Here is a 20,301-nt window from a genome sequence, read left to right as displayed (position 1 = left end):
AGCGAGCGCCACTACTGCCAGCTAAATAAAAGATTCTAACTACTGAAGGCACGAACTATTGATAGGCATAGTTAGAAAATGAAAGATTTTGAAATAGAACAAACAATGTATTTAACTTAATAGTGTTCAAAAGTCATAATATATACACCAGTTCATGACATCCAGTATTACAAATTTACTCTTTCTAGCGGACACACGTCCAGATCATCCGCTCTCAAAACTCCGCCATCTCACTCCCCACATCCACCACTGCTGGCGGCTCACCTCCAACTGCGCAACGCTACGCGCTGTTCACATCCAACCGCCCAGTACTACAATAGCGACTATTCCAACAATGCCACCCAGCCACAGACTGCGCACAGCACAGCCAGTGACTTCCTTACAGAGCGCTACGTGACGTTACCAATATAAAAACCTAAACAGCCTACTTACACTGCTAATCCCACCATTTACTGCGACATTTATGTATTGCACTTAAACTACCGAACCATAGCTTTCGTAGAGCGCAACTGTACTCAGAAACGTTAAGCATGGAAATTGACCCACCAGATTTCCCACATATTCCGTATTCTTCTGTTAATTTATCTCACGGCTACGGATCAACTCTGTTCGTAATTTCTGTACAGCTAAAGTACTGTACAAGACTGATAAAACTTTATATGAGACTGACGAACTTTCGTTCTGAAACTGAAAAAAATTAAAATCTTCTAGTTTCAACACCTCATTCATTTCAAATTTTAGATAGATCTCAGTATTCAGCAACTGATTAATATATGTCAGAATCAAATTTTTAGATAAATCTCAGTACTCAACAACTGACTAATAGGAAAAAGCGATATTCGTCTCAAAGGCAGATGTTCCACCTCCTTATCCGCCTCACAGGCAGATATTCCCAAGAACGCTCTGTAACATGATGTTCCTATCTAAGAGTTCATTCTTCCGTCCCTGAAATTTTCTAAGACGGTATGGTATTGTGTCGCATTATGTTTCTTAGTTGTTGTTTTCACTCCGAAAAGCGGTATGACACATTTCTCCACGTTATTCTGTTCTCTTCATGCCAGCCGGAGTGGCCGAGCGGTTCTAGGCGCTACAGTCTGGAGCCGCGCGACCGCCACGGTCGCAGGTTCGAATCCTGCCTAGAGCATGGATGTGTGTGATGTTCTTAGGTTAGTTGGGTTTAAGTAATTCAAAGTTCTAGGGGACTGATGACCTCAGAAGTTAAGTCCCATAGTGCCCAGTCATTTGAACCATTTTTTTGTTCTCTTCGTGTCTGTGCGGCTACTGCAACGTACATCCGTTATTACGTACTAAACTGTAGTCAAATCTTGGACTCTGTTTACTATTTTTAGCCTTCACACTTCCCTACATTGCCAGACTGACGATTCCATGCTGCCTCAGGATATGTCCTATCAAATTATCCGCTCTTTTAGTCAAATTATGCCACACCTTTTTTCCTCCTCAGTTCGATTCAGTAGCATTTCGATAGTTGTCCCATGTACCCCTTGTATTCAGTTCTCGTCTAAACAGTTTATTGTCAACGTTTCGCTTCAGTACAAGGCTACGCTCCATACAACTTCCGAAAAGATTTAAATTTGTATCTGATGTTACCCAATATCTCTTTTTCAGAAACGCTTACTGCCTTTGCTGATCTACGTATACTTTGGCCAACATCATTTATTTCGCACTGCAGATAATGAAACCCATCTACTGATACTACTTTTAGTGTCCTATTTCCTCATTTCATTCGATTACATCAGTTACCCTCGTTTCATTCCTTTTGATAATCATATGGCGGCCTCTTCTTCAGGACACTTTCCATTCCAGTCATCTGCTCTTCGAAGACCTATGCAATCTCTGACAGAATTGCGTCATTGGCAAACCGCAAAACATTTATTTGTTCTCCCTGACCATTGATTCCCTTTCCAAATTTCGTCTTGGTTTTCTTTACTGCTTCCTCAACGTACAGATTAGAGGACACGGGGGATAGACTAAAACCCTGATTCCTTCACAGCTGTTGCTTGCCCCTCACGTTCTTCGGCACTTATAACTGCACAAGTTGTACATAACCTTTCGTTCCCTGTGTCGTATCACTGATACCTTCAACATTTCAATGATTCTCCAGTCAACATTGTCGTCAGATTTCACTAAACCGACAAATACATATGTATTATTATTGGTACAGAAATAGAAAGACCTTAATGGAGTCACTTTTGCAAAACACAAGTCACACACCTCTTATATAAAGAACTACCGTCTCGTACCAATCGTCCGCAGCTCGTGGTCGTGCGGTAGCGTTCTCGCTTCCCACGCCCGGGTTCCCGGGTTCGATTCCCGGCGGGGTCAGGGATTTTCTCTGCCTCGTGATGACTGAGTGTTGTGTGATGTCCTTAGGTTAGTTAGGTTTAAGTAGTTCTAAGTTCTAGGGGACTGATGACCTAAGATGTTAAGTCCCATAGTGCTCAGAGCCATTTTTATTATTCGGTTTTTGCGTAGTGAAGGTGTGAAACCTATTGAAATTCATCGTCGAATGAAGGTTCAGTACGGTGTTGCATATTTGTCACAGCAGCAAGTCTACAAATGGAGTAGGAAGTTCGCAAATGGTGTGACTTCAGTGGAAGATGCTCCTCGTCCAGGTCAGGCACAACGAGTTGTGACTCCACAGAGCATTGCAGCAGTTGGAGCCATAGTGAAGGAAAACCGCCGAGTGACACTGAATGACATTGCAGCATGTTTACAGATTAGTCATGGGTCAGTACACCACATTGTGCTTGATGCGCTCCAATTTCACAAAGTGTCTGCAAGATGGGTGCGACGGCACCTGACTCCTGAAATGAGAGAACGACATGTTGATGATTGTGAAGAACTTCTTCGGCGCTTTGGACGTGAAGGTTAGGCTTCCTTGCAAGAATCGTCACTGGGGACGAAACCTGGGTTCAGTTCCAAGGAATGGGGCTATTCCTCATCGCCAAAACCAAAGAAGTTTCGAACAGAACCATCAGCAGCGAACGTTATGCTGACTCTCTTTTGGGACGAAAAAGGCGTCATTTTGGAGCATTACGTGCCTAGAGGGACCACTGTCACCAGTGCATCATACACAGATCTCCTAAAAAATCATCTGCGGCCTGCAATCAAATCGAAGCGACATGGATTGCTGTCAGCAGGTGTCCTTTTGCAATATAACAAAGCAAGGCCCCACACTGCTCGTACAAGAGCTGCAATAATCACAGACCTGCATTTTGAGTGTCTTCCTCACCCACCATACTCACCAGACCTTGCCCCAAGTGATTTCCATATGTTTGGACCACTCAAAGACGCAATGGGAGGAAATAAGTTCCATTCTGATGAAGAGGTACGCTACGCGGTGCATGAGTGGTTGCGCAGACCATCAAAAGAATTTTTTTCTAAAGAAGTGTATGCACTTTGTAAGCACTGGAGGACTTGCATTGGGCGTGGGGGAGATTATGTTGAAAAGTGGTACAGCTTTGTACCACTTCTGCACAATAAATAATATTTTAAAAATATTTAAGGTTTTCACCCTCGTACACTGCGGAAAACCAATTAGTACACTCTTTTAGAGGCTTCCAATTGACTCAGGATTTATTGTTGCAGTAGTGCATATACTGAAACACGCACATTCGTACGTGATGCAGCCTCCTCGGGCCGCAGTGCATGTGCTGTCTGTGGCATCCAAGCGATCGACAGATGACGAATACCGTCCTGGGACACGTTATTCCACGCCTGCTCGAAACAGTCATGTGGTTAAGTAAGAGTTGTTGGTTGATGAGTCTCACGAGATAATTCACGTCCCATCACATCCTACCCGTGCTCGATTGCAGACAAATCCGAGCAACATCCTGTTGGAATAACACATCACCTTCCTGTTTGAAGAAAGGCAAAAGAGCGGATCTAACAACATACTACACATACCGAGTGCTGGTTAGCGTCCCCTCCAGAAACACCAAAGATGAACCAGAGTTGTAGCTTATCGCACCACGGACTGAAGGTCTAATGCCTGGGTATGGGCTAGTGTGTCTTGGACGAATGCAATCCACGATTCAGCTTTCACCAGGTCTACGTCGTAGGCAGAATCTGCTTTAATCACGGAAGACCACGACACGTCGTTCCATCTTCCAAATGATCCTCTGACGGCACCAGTTGAGCCGCGCATTTCGATGCTGTGACGCGAGTCTAATTCCCCTTAATCCCACTGCTAATAACCGGTTCGCGACAGTTCGTGTTGATGTGTCTGCGCTCACAAGCTCTCTTATCTCTACGATCTGTGTCTGTTCCCCGTAAAGTACGACAATCCTGACGGGCATCTGTGCTGCGTGGGTGTCCAGTCCTCGTCTATGGGCGTGAGAATGTTCACGTGACCACTGATACCAGAATCGTTGCACAACTGACCCAGCGCGTCCAACTTGTGTGGGAGCTCTCCGAAACGACCATCCCGCCACTCGGAAGGCCACCATCTCGCCACTTCCTGAACTCACTCATTTGGCTGTAGGAAGCACGAGTGCGACCGCATGGCATGGCTGTCTACTTGCTTCACATGTTTGCACCATACTGAGTCTTCTCCCTGTGAGCATTCCTTATTGATGGGAAAAAATAAAGGCGCTCTGGTACCTGTACCAATACGCTATCTTTTGCTGCACGGCACTGACATCGTTATCAGTACATCTACCACACTACTGGACATTAAAATTGCTACACCACGAAGATGACGTGCTACAGACGCGAAATTTAACCGACAGGAAGAAGATGGTGTGTTATGCAAATGATCAGCTTTTCAGAGCATTCACACAAGGTTGGCGCCGGTGGCGACACCTACAACATGCTGATTTCTCAGACACAAACAGCAGTTGACCAGCGTTGCCAGGTGAAACGTTCTTGTGATGCCTCGTGTAAGGAGGAGAAATGCGTGCCATTACGTTTCCGACTTGAATGAAGGTCGGATTCTAGCCTATCGCCATTGCGGTTTATCGTATCGCGACATTGCTGCTCGCGTTGGTCGAGATCCAATGACTGTTAGCAGAATATGGTATCTGTGGGTTCAGGAGGGTAATACGGAATGCCGTGCTGGATCCCAACGGCGTCGTATCACTAGCAGTCGAGATGACAGGCATCTTATCCGCATGGCTGTAACGGATCGTGCAGCCACGTCTCGATCCCTGAGTCAACAGATGGGGACGTTTGCAAGACAACAACAATCTGCACGAACATTTCGACGACGTTTGCAGCAGCATGTACTATCAGCTCGGAGACCATGGCTGCGGTTACCCTTGACGCTGCATCACAGACAGGAGCGCCTGCGACAGTGTACTCAACGACGAACCTGGGTGCACGAATGAAAAAACGTCATTTTTTCGGATGAATCCAGGTTCTGTTTACAGCATCATGATGGTCGCATCCGTGTTTGGCTGCGTCGCGGTGAACGCACATTGGAAGCGTGTATTTGTCACCGCCATACTAGCGTATCACCCGGCGTGATGGTATGGGGTGCCATTGATTAAACGTCTCGCTCACATCTTGTTCGCATTGACGCCACCTTGAACAGTGGACGCTACATTTCAGATGTGTTACGACACGTGGCTCTACCCTTCATTCGACCCCTGCGAAACCCTACATTTCAGCAGGATAATGCACGAGCGCATGTTGCAGGTCCTGTACGGGCCTTTCTGGATACAGAAAATGTTCGACTGCTGCCCTGGCCAGCACATTTTTCAGATCTCTCACCAATTGAAAACGTCTGGTCAATGGTGTCCGAGCAACTGGCTCGTCACAATACGCCAGTCACTACTCTTGATGAACTGTGATATCGTGTTGAAGCTGCATGGGCAGCTGTACCTGTACGCGCCATCCAAGCTCTGTTTGACTCAATGCCCAGGCGTTTCAAGGCCGTTATTACGGCCAGAGGTGGTTGTTGTGGGTACACATTTCTCAGTATCTATGCACCCAAATTGCGTGAAAATGTAATCATATGTCAGTTCTGGTATAATATATTTGTCTAGTGAATACCCGTTTATCATCTGCATTTCTTCTTGGTGTAGTAATTTTAATGGCCAGTAGTGTATTTCACAGGCAGCATATGCCGTCATCGGATCAAAATCGACTCGTTGTAGTACTACACTTTTTTTTAGCAGTGTATAAAGGGGTCAGCCAACGGCCTTGCCTCAGTGGTAACAGCGGTTCCCGTCAGATCACAGAAGTTAAGCGCTGTCGGCTGGGCTAGGACTTGGGTAGGTGACCATCCACTCTGCCGAGGTCTGTTGGCAAGCGGGGTGCACTCAGCCCTTGTGAGGCAAACTGGGGAGCTAATTGCTTGAGAAGCAGCGGCTCCAGCCTCGGAAACTGACATACGGCCGGGAGAGCGGTGTGCTGACCACATGCCCCTCCATATCCGCATCCAGTGACGCCTATGGGCTGAGGATGACACGGTGGCCGGTCGGTACCGTTGGACTTTCATGGCCTGTTCGGGAGGGGTTTATATAGAGGTCAAACACAATTACCAGCCTGGAACAAAATAACATTCTACTTGGAAACCAACTTAGGTTCCGGAATAACTGATTGTGCGAGATTCGACTTCCAGTCTTCACATTCGATATTATCAGTGCGATAGTAGAGACTCCGCAACACTAGGCTTTTGAAATAAAATAAATAACGTGATGCGACGAGGGCCTCCCGTCGGATAGACCGCTCGCCTGGTGCAAGTCTTTCGATTTGACGCCACTTCGGCGACTTGCGCGTCGATGGGGATGTATTGATGATGATTAGGACAAAACAACACCCAGTCCCTGAGCGGAGAAAATCTCCGATCCAGCCGGGAATCGAACCCGGGCACTTAGGATGGACATTTTGTCGCGCTGACCACTCAGCTACCGGTGGAGGACGGCTTTTGAAATGTTTTAAATTTAGTTCCAACGTCAACGTCAGCTGCACAAAACAGTTTGATACAGAACATCTATCCAGCTTTCTGAGTGACTTGAGAGTATATCATAGCTGTTCAGAATCACTTTAGTAATTACAGCCAAAACTGAAGTAGTAGCCCGTGAGACCACGGAGGGGGCACGGACCACATTCCGCTAATCCTCCGAGACATGTAGCCACTGTAACCACCTAAGTTGCCAAAGCTTCACCTCACTGCCACAACACTGTGAGCTTCAGGCAGCTTGCTGTCCTGTGTGATCGTTGCACCCTACTATTGCAGGCTTTATTATTTTATTTATTTTTCCCGTTATTTGTAGTGTGGCACTGAACAATTTCAGACAGAAGTTCGTCGAAAGGTATGAGTGCAAAAGTTCCGCGTCATTCTAATGGTTCAAATGGCTCTGAGCACTATGGGACTTAACATCTGAGGTCATCAGTCCCCTAGAACTTAGAACTACTTAAACCTAACAAACCTAAGGACATCACACGCATCCATGCCCAAGGCAGGATTCGAACCTGCGACCGTAGCGGTCGCGCAGTTCCAGAATGAAGCGCCTAGAACCGCTCGGCCACAACGGCCGACCGGCATCGTTCTCTTGGACAGCGGATTAACGTACGAGGTCAGTCGAGAGAAATAGTTTGCTCGTTACGTGCTTACTTCGAGAGTGAAAAAGGTAATGATGTCCCACTGCTCTCCGTTAACATTGTCATCGATAGAACTATTGCAAATCTGTACCTAAACTAAAACAGTATTGTTAAGATTGGCAAGGAAGTAGTCGAGAAGTAAAAGGAAGCCGGAAAAACATGGAAGATTGAAACTCCTGAGAAAAACGCAGTATGAATAAGCGGATTGGCAATATAGTTTATTTGCTGAGGGTGCAATTTGTCGCCATGTTTATGATTATTATACCAGAAAGGAAAATTCGGCACTCAGCAACTTCTTGGTCACCCCTTAGGAACTTGATCTTTTTGAAGTAAGTCAAATGTTCAAATATGTGTGAAATCTTAAGGGACTTAACGGCTAAGGTCATCAGTCCCTGAAATTACACACTACTTAACCTAAATTGTCCTAAGGACCAACACGCACACCCATGCCCGAGGGAGGATTCGAACCTCCACCGGGACCAGCCGCGCAGTCCATGACTGCAGCGCCCTAGACCTTTCGGGTAATCCCGCGTGGCTTGAAGTGAGTCGCTCACAGGTTTTTCATTTCGTTAAATAAGGACAGTTACAGCTACAGTTGTACTTCAAGCATCTGTCGTACCGAGGACAGTGACGTCAGTAGATTTTCTCCGTTATCACCGCTGAAATTGAATATAGGTCGATTCAGCTGCAAATCTGAAGTGGGCAATCTACAATGGTAAGTAGATTCATAAGAAAATAATTTTTGCATAGGTTTTGACATTTTAATAAGAAGACCTTAGCAGCAACTAATTCGAAACGAAGTTCGTGTCAACATGAGATGTTTTGTGGCGGTGTTCGTAGCGACAAACACTTGGCTGTAGAAATGGCTTACGAAGTCACCGCCACACTTTTAATAGCGGGCCGACCGGTCCGCTGGAACAGTAAACAGAAAGATGAAACCCCAAACACTCTGATTAAATAAAAGTCGGTACTTATCTTTATTACTGAAGATACAGAAACACAGTAGTGAACTCGGTGTCTACAGAAATCTGTCTAGTTCGAGTCGGAGCGGCTAGGTCAGCGTCGGCTGACGACAAACAACAACTCTGCTGCGATGAACACCCAACTGACTAGCAAGTACACAATTCGGTGGCGAGTATACAACTGAGCGGCGAATCCAGAACTGTCCTAGCGCTCGCGACTCCTGCGCTTAAGAACCCAGAAGCCAGCGGTGGCGCGCGCAGACTTGCGGCGATTTCCTGTATCGCTGGCGCTGCTTATGCGGACGGCGTCCGGACTTTGATGCTGCCAACCTTTTGGCAGCGGGCTCGGTTGGCATTACTGGCTAGGACATAACAAGATGTACAATACAATTGCTGCAATAGTGATGTAATGTTTTTCTTTCTTGTATCTCTGTTGTCGTTTGTCCGAGCACTGGTTGGCTTATTTTAAGATAAAATGTAAAATTAAGATTTAAAGTTATGAACACCCTCAGCCATCTATGTTTCGAATGTAACTGAATGTTTTTTATTTTACCTTTAATACTGAACATAGTCCCTCAAACATCTTACACAAAGATGGACTTAACAGAGGTTCTATTTTAAGATACGCTTTCCCACTGCGATAAACACGCATAAATCTTATATTTTTTGATATGTCAGAAGTAATTACGTGGATCACAAAAATTAATAACAGGTTAATTACAAAGCTGTCGATCCGTTTCTCGTAACAACACCATACGGATGACTGCTTAGTACTTGACGCGCGAGCGGATCACTGTGCGTCATATGTAACTGAAAGTGCCTCGTGTTAGAAAGCCCTGACAGATTTCTGGTGTGGAGTAGATGAAAATTTGATACATTCCCAAGATTTTAGTCGCTTAATGTGTTCATCTGACTTAAATAAGAAAAATTTCCCGCGTATTGAAAATTCGGCAACGTCGTCAGAATGCGCATTTTCGTGATCTTAGTAATATGTTGATTTCAAACAAAACTAAAAGGAAAACACAGTGTAGTTCTTCCTGGACACATTAAAGCAAGTTACATACTTATAAAATGAGTAGTTTGCAAGTCTGAGCGAGTTGAATGGAGTGTAGGAGTGATCGTGCTTGAGTTACACAAACTATAGGCGGGCTGAGTGGTGAGTTGCTAGTAGTAAGTGTCCATTGCATGTTCTGTATTCTTCAGAATGATGCTGAAATGATAAGTTTTTGGAGTAGGCTGCAAGCGTTTGAACTTACGGGCAGAACATACAACGTCCACGTTGTGTACTACGGTGCGAATGGAATCTTACATTGTAATTATCAGCGATCCAACCCTAAAAAGAACGCAGTACTTTCAATTCCTCTAAAGTATGCTTGGTAATACGAATAAGTCTGGAGAAATACTATCAGAATTTAGGAAAAAATATCAGCGTCATACTCGTGAAGATAGCAAATAGATGATACGTCCGAGAACTATCGCGAAATAAGCTTAATGGCCCATGCGTCAAAGCTGATGACAATAAAAACACTGAGGACAACAAAAGAGTAAATTGAAGATCTATTAGTTGATCATCAGTTTGGCTTTGGGAAGGTAAAGGCACCAGAGAGGCAGTTCTGACGTTGCGCGTGATATTGGAAACAAGACTGAAGAAAAATCAAGAGATCTTCATAGGAATTGACGACCTACAAAAAGAGTTCGACAGTGTAAAATGGTATAGTGTGTTTGAAATTCTGAGAAAACTAGGAGTAAGCTACTGGGAAAGAAGGATTACATAGAATATGCACAAGAACCAAGATGTAACAATTGGAATAGAAGACCGAAAAAGAAGTGCTAGGATTAAAAAGTGTGTAAGACAGTCATTCACGTATGGTGTTCAATCTACACATCTAAGAAGCCATGATGGGAATGAAAGAAATATTCAAGAGTGGGATTAAAATGCAAACTGAATTGATATCGGTAATAAGATTCGCCGATGGCGTTGCTATCCACACTGAAAGTGAAGAAGGATTACAGGATCTGTTGAATAAATGAACAGTCTAATGAGTACAAGGTGTGAATTAAGAACAAACCGGATAAAGACAAAAACAATAAAAAGTTGCAGAAATGGGAATAACGAGGAACTTAACATCGAAATTGGTGATTACGAAGCAGACGAAGTTAAGGAATTCTGCTACCTTGGAAGCGAAGCAACCGATGCCTGACGAAGGAAGGAGGACGTGAGGAGCGGACTTGCAAAGGCAAAGAGGGCATTTCTAGCCAAGAGAAGTATACTGGTACCAAACACAGACCTTAATATCAGGAAGTAATTTCTGAGAATGTTTGTTTTGACTACAGCATTGTATGGTAGTGAATTACGGACAGTGGCAAAACTGGGACAGAAGAGAATCGAACCGTTTGGAGATGTGGTGCTACAGAATAAAGTTAAAAATTAAGAGGACTGATAATAGAAGGAACGGGCAGGTTCCCCACAGAATCAATGAAGAAAGGAACGTATGGAAAAATTGACGACAAGAAGATCTAGAATGATAGGACATGTGTCTAGACATCAGAGACTAAGTGTCATTGTACTAGAAGGAAGAGATTAGAATACATCCAAGAACTAATATAGGACTTAGAGTGCAAATGCTACTGTGAGGTTGGCACAAGAGAGTGGAATTCACGACGGCCGCATGGACCCAGAGATTGAGGACTCAAGAAATAAAAGAAGAATCTACTCGGACTATAATTAATTGCTGTCGGTATCACATACATTCTTTTAATAGTGAAGAAGACTACCTGTGTGGGTAGCGTAACTTGCTGTAAAGAATTGGTAAACTAGGACTACCGTGAAGAAAGCAAGCACGAAGACTGAAACTATTGCCTGCCTGTTCATGCTTAGAGAATCGAAACAACAGTAAAGCAGGGAAAACACAGAGCTTTGTTTACGGTCGCAGTACATTACGCAGCAGAGGTGACAAGTTGCACGCAGCTCGGCGAGCTGGAGAATTAACAGGCCGGCAGCGCGCCTAAAACCGAACAGGCTTCATGAATTGACGAGAAAGAAAGAACGGACTGTTTCAAAGGTGTCACAAAAGTGCTGATTTTACAAGTAAGAGATAGCGATAGGCCGCAGTAGGACTGTCTAACGAAGCCCGTCATTATTTCAGGACTACTATTAGGACCCGATAACAACGTTAACTGTCGCACGACAGACCGAAACCTAACAAGAGAAATAATACGAAACTTCTAACTAGGCAAGGACAGCGCGGTAAATAAGTTAAGCTGCTACCATTGCCTTGTATAGAAGCCGAAAATTATCCACTTTGAATGTCGCCAGGAGAGCGGTTAATTTTTAAAGAAAGGAATTATTTTTACCAGCACAGTGTTCTCGTTGTATAGTGGAGCCGTGTGGAAATTAATGTTTTCCAAAGTCACGGAGCGAGTGTTCTCATTGTATAGTGGAGTCGTATGGAACCAGTTAATGTTTTCCAAAGTCGCGGAGCAAGTGATTCTGCTCCAAGATGTAAATGTCGTGTGACTAGGGCCTCCTGTTCGCCGGGTGCGAGTCATTCGATTTGACGCCACTTCGGGGACTTGCGCGTCGATGGGGATGAAATGATGATGATTGGGATAACACAACACGCAGTCCCTGAGCGGAGAAAATCTCCGACCCAGCCGGGAATTGAACCCGGGCCCTTAGGATGGACATTCTGTCGCACTGACCACTCAGCTACCGGGGGCGGACTGCTCCAAGATGACGCACCCATACGTCTCCGAGGTCACACAAAGTATCGAGGCCCAGCTTAAGCATCCACGTTACAATCCTAACATGTCGCCATACGACTTCCATGTGTTTGGTCCCCTAAAAAAACATCTCAAACGGAAGCGAATGATTTCTATTAGTCTCAAACATAGGCACAGGACGATGTCACCCATGACACTGAGATACACGTGACTGCAGGGGTTGTTCAAGCTGTCGTCTATCACGTGGGCGAAAATAGTGGTACGAAATATTAGAGCGCGTTCCTTCGTAAAAGGCTAGCTGGTGCTCGATTGTTTACCAGAAACGGTTTCTGTGTATGTCGACAGCCTTGAAACGTTGGTGTTCAAGCAGGTGAAAATTATACATATCTCTTTGCAGAGGGCGGCACGAAACACAATGTAAATCACAGTACATCAGTTAAGACGGCACAGAAATTAGCAAAGAGGAAATTTTAGAGGAAATCAAGTGATCTTCAAATGTTTGTATATTTAAAATTGGAAATTCGTGGCAAGGTCTTATGGGACCAAACTGCTGAGGTCATCGGTACCTAAGCCTAAACACTACTTAACCTAACTTACGCGAAGGACAACACACACACACACACACACACACACACACACACACACACACACACACACACACACACCCATGCCCGAAGGAGGACTCGAACCTCCGACGGGGAAGCCGACCGGGCCGTGACAAGACGCCCTAGACCACGCGGCTACCCAGTATTTTTATTTGTGCTTATATTTCACCTGGTAAAGTTAAGGCCTTCAGGCCCCTCTTACATCCAATCAGATATTCTCATTGAGTTAGAATCACAAGATGCTTGGTACTTGAACAGTATATAATAATAATGAAAATAATAATGAAAAAATGATAATAGATATACCGCAGGTATCAAGAAATGTATAACGAAGCTGGTCCCGCGAAGAACGATGATTAATAGATAAACTTTCCAAATGAGCTGAACGAGAGAAGACAGATATAGACAGCTATAAGGAAAGTATAAAGTATTCGAAATGTGGAAGAAATACTAATTTGTTTTTGGACAGAGAGAATAGAACTGGGATATATCCATCGGGAGCTAATAAAGTTCTAGTTTGCTCTGCAATGCAGAGAGACTTTGGATAAGACGTGACTCCATAGACTGTCCCAGCGCAGTATAGTTGAAGTGGTGAAGGGGATGGAGAAATATTTATTGTTATGTATCAGAGTACATCCTGAAGTTGTGAAGAAGTATCGAGGGTGCCAGTGACTAAGAAATCGTATGAAACAAAGCCTGTGGAGGTCACGTCGCCTATCCCGCCGCATCCATTCTAACACACGTACAGTGTTCGACAAAAATATGGACACATCGCGCGAAATGCGTGCTTGAATATAAATCCAGATGCTCGCCAAGCCTGCAGGTTGCGCAGTTTTATTTGACCACCAACAGCCCCTGTGCAGTGTCCTCAGTACGTTGCAAGGGTCAGTCGTGGTCAGAACGACGTTCTGTGCAGTTGTGAGTCAATTATGTCAGAGCTAAGACAATTCAAACATGGGCAAATTGTTGGTGCTCATATAGTGGCTGTTTCCGTAACTAAGGGAGACGAACTGTTCGATGTTTCAACGAGCATAGTATCCAAGATTTCTACAGCATACAGGGAAAGCCCAAAAATATCATCCGATAAGTCACAATGCAGACGAAAGGTTGTGCCGAGTGATCGTGACAGAAGGTCCTTCTAGAGGATTGTGACGAAAAATGACAGCTGCAAATGTCACTGCAGAGCTCTGTGTCGCACTTGCGAACCCTGTCAGGGCCGAAACAACACGAAGGGAGCTGCAGAAGCAGGGAACTGCAGGGCGAGCTGGAATTTCAAAACCACTCATCGTCGAAGCCATAAAACCTGAACTATGGAGCAATGGAAGAAACTTATTTGATCGGTCGAATCCTGTCTCACATTGTTTCCAACTTCTAGTCGAGTTTGCGTCGCTCGAGTGAAACATGGCGGGGGTTCGGTGAAGATTTGGTCAGCCATATCTTGGTATTCATGGGCCCCATGGGTTCTCTGCAAGATCGCATTACTGCCAAGAATTATGTGACCAATTTGGCTGATCAGATCTATCCCATGCTATGCACAGTGCTTGTTCCCGAATGGCGACACTGTGTTCCAAGATGCCGAGTCCCCGGTTCACACACAGCCGGCCAGTGTAGCCGTGCGGTTCTAGGCGCTTCAGTCTGGAATCGCGTGACCGCTACGGTCGCAGGTTCGAATCCTGCCTCTGGCATGGATGTGTGTGATGTCCTTAGGTTAGTTAGGTTTAAGTAGTTCTATGTTATAGGGGACTGATGACCACAGATGTTAAGTCCCATAGTGCTCAGAGCCATTTGAACCATTTGAACCAACCCTGTTCACACAGCTTGCATCGTCCAGGACTCGTTTCGTGAGTACGAAGATGAATTGTCGTATCTCACCGCACAAGTCATCAGATCACTATGTTATTAAGCCTTTGTTGTCTACTTATGAGAGATGCATGGGTCATCGCTATGCACCTCCATCATCGTTCCCTGAACTTGTCGCTGTTTTGCAGGAAGTATAAGACTTCCTTGAACACCTGTATTTATCCATTCCGAGACGACTGGAAGCTGTTTTGATTGTCATGGGATTACCTGGATCGTATTAGGCATGGTAATGCGTTGTGTTGTTGGGGTTTCCACAATTTTGTCCACCGCCTACAGGAATGACCGACGTGATCAACAATTCAGATGTTGCACACATACCTTACGCAAGCACAAGTGGCTATTGCGAATTCAAGAGAAGGGTTAGGAGCACAGATACCTAGCAATAGAAATTGTGACATTGTAGAAATAATGCCATGTGAAGTTCTTAAACAGTTCGACGAATGAAACAAAAGTGCACCCAGTCAACGGGGTTTCGATAGAAATGAATGAAGCTGCACAAACAAGTACGCAAAACGTACCAGTGCACAAAAATATGGAAACACTTTACGATGACTATTACAGTGTTCGAAAGAGAATGGCATTCAAAACAGTTTCCCGTCGCCCTGTAATGGATAGACACAGGTCCTACACGATTTTCAAAGGAACCTTACACCACTCTTCCACCAAAATAGTTGCAAGTTCGAGTAACGATGATCGAGGTGGACGGCGATCACGCACCCTCCTCTCAAAAATAGATCGCAAAGGTTAATAATATTCTGGTGATTATGGTAGCCAGGGCTGATGCGAAAGATCACCCTGGGACACACCACCATTGGGGAACATACACTACTGGCCATTATAATTGCTACACCAAGAAGAAATGCAGATGATAAACGGGTATTCATTGGACAAATATGTTATACTAGAACAGACATGTGATTACGTTTTCACGCAATTTGGGTGCACAGATCCTGAGAAATCAGTACCCAGAACAACCACCTCTGGCCTTAATAACGGCATTGATACGCCTGGGCATTGAGTCAAACAGAGCTTGGATGGCGTGTACAGGTACAGCTGCCCATGCAGCTTCAACGTGATACCACTGTTCATCAATAGTGACTGGCGTATTGTGACGAGCCAGTTGCTCGGACACCATTGACCAGACGTTTTCAATTTGTGAGAGATCTGGAGAATGTGCTGGCCAGGGCAGCAGTCGAACATTTTCTGTATCCAGAAAGGCCCGTACAGGACCTGCAACACGCGGTTGTGCATTATCATGCTGAAATTTAGGGTTTCGCACGGATCGAATGAAGGTCGTAACACGTCTGAAATGTAACGTCCACTGCTCAAAGTGCCGTCAATGAGAACCAGAGATGACCGAGACGTGTAACCAATGGCACCCCATACCATCACGCCGGGCCATACGCCAGTGTGGCGATGACAAATACACGCTTCCAATGTGCGTTCACCGCGATGTCGCCAAACACGGATGCGACCATCATGATGAAGTAAACAGAACATGGATATATCCGAAAAAATGACGTTTTGCTATTCGTGCACCCAGGTTCGTCGTTGAATACACCAACGCAGGCCCTCCTGTTGGTGATGCAGCATCAAGGGTAACCGCAGCCATGGTTTCCGAGCTGATAGTCCATGCCGCTGCAAACGTCGTCGAACTGTTCGTGCAGATGGTTGTTGTCTTGCAAACGTCCCCATCTGTTGACTCAGGGATCAAGACGTGGCTGCACGATCCGTTACAGCCATGCAGATAAGATGCCTGTCATCTCGACTGTTAGTGATACGAGGCTGTTGGCATCCAGCACAGCGTTCCGTATTACCCTACTGAACCCACCAACTCCATATTCTGCTAACAGTCATTGGATCTCGACCAACGCGAGCAGCAATGTCGCGATACGATAAACCGCAATCGCGATAGGCTACAATCCGGACTTTATCAAAATATGAAACGTGATGGTACGCATTTCTCCTCCTTACACGAGGCATCAGAACAACGTTTCACCAGGCAACGCCGGTCAACTGCTGTTTGTATATGACAAATCTGCTGAAAACTTTCCTCATGTCAGCACGTTGTAGGTGTCGCCACCGGCGCCAACCTTGTGTGAATGCTCTGAAAAGCTAATCATTTGCGTATCACAGCATCCTCTTCCTGTCGGTTAAATATCGCCTCTGTAGCACGTCATCTTCGTGGTGTAGCAATTTTAATGGCCAGTAGTGTATATTGCACCAAGGGATGCCCTGATCAGCCAGAATGGTCACACAATCCTTGACAGAAATGAGTCCTTACACAGTATCGATAGTGCCCATGGAATACCACGATGTGGCTGCCCGAACCACCACTGAACCCCCGCCATGTTTTACTGTTGCGACGTAAATTCAGCCAGAAGTCGGCAACACTGTGCAACACGAATCATCCAACCAGATGACTTTCCTCCACTGCTCCACAGTCCAGATTTTATGACTTTGGCACTACACTTTCCCGTTACGGGCCTCTGCATCACTGATGTGTGGTTTTGAAATTTATGATGGCCGAGCAATTCCCCGCCCGTGGATATCCGTTCGCGTTGTTTTGTTGCTGACTGGGTTGGCGTGTGCGACATTCAGCTCTGCAGTGACTTTTTCAGCTGTCGGCCTGTTGTTCTTCGTCTTAATTCTTTTAAGTGACTGTCTGTCACTTTCACGAATCTCGCAGTTCCGTCCGCGTTGTGACGTAGCAGATAATGTGTATTCGCTTTCACCGTGCGAGGCTTACGTCTTCGATGTGGTGCCTCTTAAACTACCAAACACTGTCGCTATATTGGTTACGGAAGCATCTGCTACACGATCTCCGACAATATGCTAACGTTCGATTTCACTTAGCACTCAAAAAATAATACGCTCACAACCACAAAGGACAGTCTTCTGACCACGAATAGCACTTGCAACGTGTTGAGGACATTGCATAGCTGCATTTCATGTTCAAATACACAGCGCAAACTGGAGGCTTCCCTAGCACCTGCACTTATATTCCAGCATTTGCTCAAGCTGTTTTTCCATATATTTGTAAATGTATCTGTAACTATACAAACGATAGTCGCAGTAACCTGAAACTCAACGTTACAAACATAATTTAACATTGATCATCTCCTACTGCTAACCTTCACATGACTGCGTCCTAAATGGAGACAATGATCGCTCATTGGCAGCGATAAGCTCCGCAGTGGATGTTCGAAGGAAGGCCTCCTTGTATCTTGCAGATGTTGAATTACACATAATACGTTCTTACCAATGTCAGCTTTTCAAATGAAAGCCTGCCATGACGTGACACCTGAATGCTTGATTGACGATTCCACATACCTTAGAGTGGGGCACATTGCTTCGCCAGAAAACTGACGCAAATTTTGACACACGACTACGATCGTCGATTTGACATTCGGTTGCGTTCCTTACGCAACAGGGCGAAGAAACACGGAGCTAATGACATAGCGCACAAGAAAATGTTTATGTGAATTTGTTACCGCAGTCGCAATCAACGGCATCTACAGGAAGTTGTCGTTTTTGTTTACTTTCTCGATAGTGTAACAGAATAATAGCCGATTAGATTAGAAAATATCTCGCCTGATTCAGCACTGTCAAGCTGAGGGTCTCCAGCTTGACGTTGGACTCACGAGAAAAGATTAAGCAGTCATAGCTCTGTGATTAGTCACTGCAGGCTTGTAGCAAGCTGACTAGTCGGTCATCGATTTTATGCCTCTACTTCACGATTGTAGTACGTAGTCTGTACGACAATAAGAGCAACAACAAATATTTCTGAAACTCATTAAATGCTAGTAATCGTAACCTACAGATGATATATAAAATCTATAAGACCCAAGAGCGATCTAGAAAAAACGTTCCACAATATCAAATGTTGCAATATACTCGATGTTGTCAGAAAAATGGGTACAAGATATAGGGAAAAACTAGTAATATTGCATGGGGGCTTAATTAAATAAGATTGAAAATATTTTTTATTTTTCGTAGCTGTTTGTCCGATTACGCTGTATCGTAAACGGGTGGCCCTGACTAGTATTATTACGCTATCTGACTGCAAAGAACAACAACAAAGAATGAAATGAAAATTTTCATAAACACAGTTAATTAATTAAGTCCCCAGCAACTATAAAACCTACTAAACCAAAGCACAAATGTAATTGTTCTGTGTGTGGGAGTGTGACTCAACGCACATCTGGCACGGTTCTTCTTCAACAAGACAAGAATTTTTAAATACCAATTATACTGACGTGATAAAAGAAAATTAGAAATACGATAATTGCGTAAGGAAAGCAGAATTACACTCTAATACAAGAACACACGCCAGATGCTTTGTTGACTGAACCTGTAATGACGCATTATTTAGGACACTGAAATAAAAACAAACGGAGTTAGTTACCTCATTTATATTGATGAAAATCATTCTAATCCTTACATTATATCTCAACCAGTACTCTCCAATGTCACATCTCAGCAAGCACTGCCTAATAGCACATCTCAACAAACACTCTCTGCTACAACATCTCAGCACAAACTACCAAGAGACCTCGACAGGCACTGACTACTACGAGCTCTCTCCAAGCACTGACTTCTACGAGCTCTCGACAAGCACTGACAGCTACGAGTTCTTAACAGGCACTGACTTCTACGAGCTCTCAACAAGCACTGTGGAGGCGGCTTAATAATACTCTTTGGCGCAATCTCTGGCGCAGTGGCTCAGTGTAGCCACCTTTCATATGCCCCTCCTCCACAGGCCAGAATTTGATGGTATTTTTGCCAGCATTGGTGGTGAAAATACCACCAAATTCGTCCAGAAAAATACAGACAAAAAAAGATAATATTAATACCTAAATATCACATAATTAGTTAAAATTTTGGCTTTGCACTGACCTTTCGATAACCTAATATATAAAATACAGTAGGCAATACAAATTCTTTTCATACATGTGGCTTTACATAATAGTTTACACAATACATAAAAAATCAGTTTGTACAAATGTTCACATAAAATTCTTTTAATTATTAAAAAAAAAAGAAAAAAATAAATAGTTGATAATTCCAGCCCAGCAATGGTCAACAGGTGCAAACACCAACAAGTGACATCATTTCAGCAGAAGCAGTCCATCAGTTGCACCCAGCAATGTTGAGCAGGTGCAGACACCAACAAGTGACATCATTTCAGTAGAAGCAGTCCATCAGTTGCACCCAGCAATGTTGAGCAGGTGCAGACACCGACAAGTGACATCATTGCAGTAGAAGCAGTCCATCAGTTGCACCCTGCAATGTTGAGCAGGTGCAGACACCAACAAGTGACATGATTTCGGTTGAAGCAGTCCATCAGTTGCACCCTGCAATGTTGAGCAGGTGCAGACACCAACAAGTGACATCATTTCAGTAGAAGCAGTTCCATCTGTGGCACCCAGTAAAGTTGAGCAGGTGCAGACACCAACAAGTGACATCATTTCAGTAGTAGCAGTCCATCAGTTGCATCCAGCAATGTTGAGCAGGTGCAGATACCAACAAGTGACATCATTTCAGTAGAAGCAGTTCCATCTGTGGCACCCAGTAAAGTT

Source organism: Schistocerca americana, chromosome 7 (assembly GCF_021461395.2).
Source record: "Schistocerca americana isolate TAMUIC-IGC-003095 chromosome 7, iqSchAmer2.1, whole genome shotgun sequence".
In the NCBI taxonomy this organism is placed as follows: Eukaryota; Metazoa; Arthropoda; class Insecta; order Orthoptera; family Acrididae; genus Schistocerca; species Schistocerca americana.
Note: the sequence above shows the minus strand (reverse complement) of the source record.